Below are 2,028 nucleotides of genomic sequence, written 5' to 3' on the forward strand. Positions count from 1 at the left end.
GGGAGGGATGAGTTCAGCATTAGCAGAATCAGGGTTATTGAGAGTGAGATCCCTGTCCCTAGAATCACGTGTGTGACAGCTCAGTAGAACAAGATGGATGCAGAATTGGCTTTGGAGTACTGTGGTGCCCTGAATCAATTTAAGAATGATTGTTTAGATCTCTTATATTTAGTGCTTTTTCTATGATAAAGAAATATCCCTGAGTTGGGTGGTGGTGGCGCACTCCTTTAATCCCAGCACTTGGGAGGCAGAGGCAGACGGACCTCTGTGAGTTCAAGGCCAACCTGGTCTACAAGAGCTAGTTCCAGGACAGCTAGGACTGTTACACATAGAAGTCCTGAACTCTGAGCACCATTTCCATGGAATTACTTACAAATTTCTGGTCAGAAACAAGACAAAACAAAATGACTTATTCCTTCAGAATGATATGAAAGGGCCAAAGAGAGCCGTCCTGACCTAGAAGGAAGCCCTAGGCTCCTCACCAGCTCTGGCAGACTCACGGTTCTCTTTCAGACTTGCTATCTTCTTGCTGCAGATTCTAAACACACCAATCTCAACAGGGAGGGGCAAAAAGAACAGCAACCAGTTTCCTTCCCAACAACCAGGGAGCCTGCTCCTTTGTCAATCACTGAGCTGCCATCAATCAGCCTTCTCTATCTGCAGCTGCGGAAGTGCCCAGGCTCATCAGTTAAACAAACTCGCTCACTTAGTGGCGAGGAATGTCATTTAGAATGTCCCCAGGAACCTTCCGAGTTTTTGTGAGCATTCTTGGGTTTAGTTTCCCTCCTACTTTTTCATTTCTAAGCACAAGGCCATGTTTTAAGACCCTCAAAATATATGCAGCAGAAATGTTTTGGGGAAAAAAATTAAATACAAATAATGATTACGAATAAACAGATCCTAACAGTGGAAAATTCTGTGCTGGGTTGTTTTTCTATCTTCTAGAAGGTTCATTATTGTTTAAAGAATGATTGATCAAAAAAGAAAACTTTGTACTAGAATCATTTTCATCTTCCTGATTTTACACAAAACTTAATTTTCAGTAAAATACTAAGTAACTTCGGTGATTGGCTGTGTCTAAAGACATGCCTATTATGTATACTCTAAGCTGGTATTGTATACTCTAAGCTGGTATTGATCAAAGAAACGGCAGATGGATTATTGATCAGCACAACAAAAATCACAAACAGTATCAGGCAGATGTTTTATCTAAAGTGGTCATCAACGAGATTATAGATGATGCTGAGATTAGCAGAAATTACCACAAGGAAACAACCACTTTCAATCACCTTAAGAGAAACATTCATTATTAGAAGTTCAGGATGTCATCGCTGGGGCTGCTGGCTGCTCTTCAGAGACACAAGCAAAGCTCACTGAACAGTTATAGGAGGACATGCCCACAGGTCACAAATACTGCCTTTGGCCAATATGCAAAGCCAATGAAATGCCTTAAAACACACCAAGAGGCAAACTTAAAAATGACACGTACCTTAATTCGCAGACACGTCTGTCTTTCACGACACTAGCGAATCGTCTTTCTTTCACCAAGTTCTTGGAAGTGTCTTTTCAATGTGTCTGAACACCAACACATTGCTGTTCTCACTTTGGAAAAGCTGTCATTGCGCCATTGATCAAGGATAGTTCAAAAGTGAAGAGAAGAAAGAAAGAAAGAAAGAAAGAAAGAAAGAAAGAAAGAAAGAAAGAAAGAAAGAAAGAAAGAAAGGAATTTGCAAGCCTATTACGCCTAACCACCACCACCACCACTGTGAAGCCACTAAGCTTTGAGCTCAATGAAGTAAAGGTTGTTTGGCTAAATGGCAAGCCCACTTCCTCCTATTCTTTCCCTACTTAGTTTTCCGGCCTCCAGTGGAGCGTTGTTTTTTTTCCCCTTTCCTGGGCTATAAATAAGTTGGTTGTGTGAGTACTGAGAAGAGAAGAGGCAGGAAATGTATTTGATTTCAAAAGCAGTCAGAGGTGTGTGTGTGTGTGTGTGTGTGTGTGTGTGTGTGTGTGTTCCTTTCAAGTCAG

At 41.4% G+C, this 2,028-nt stretch overlaps 1 protein-coding gene across 1 annotated transcript in view; it reads right to left on the reverse strand.

Moving 5' to 3' along the window:
* Rasgrp3 (RAS guanyl releasing protein 3) overlaps nt 1–1,767 on the reverse strand; it is a 99,835-nt gene extending 98,068 nt beyond the window's left edge. Inside the window, exon 1 of the mRNA XM_005367926.3 lies at nt 1,490–1,767. The gene's annotated coding sequence lies outside the window, so the exon portion shown is untranslated. The remainder of the gene's footprint in view (nt 1–1,489) is intronic.
* Between the last annotated feature and the right edge of the window lie 261 nt (nt 1,768–2,028).

This window comes from Microtus ochrogaster, unplaced genomic scaffold (assembly GCF_000317375.1).
Source record: "Microtus ochrogaster isolate Prairie Vole_2 unplaced genomic scaffold, MicOch1.0 UNK26, whole genome shotgun sequence".
NCBI classification, from domain to species: Eukaryota; Metazoa; Chordata; class Mammalia; order Rodentia; family Cricetidae; genus Microtus; species Microtus ochrogaster.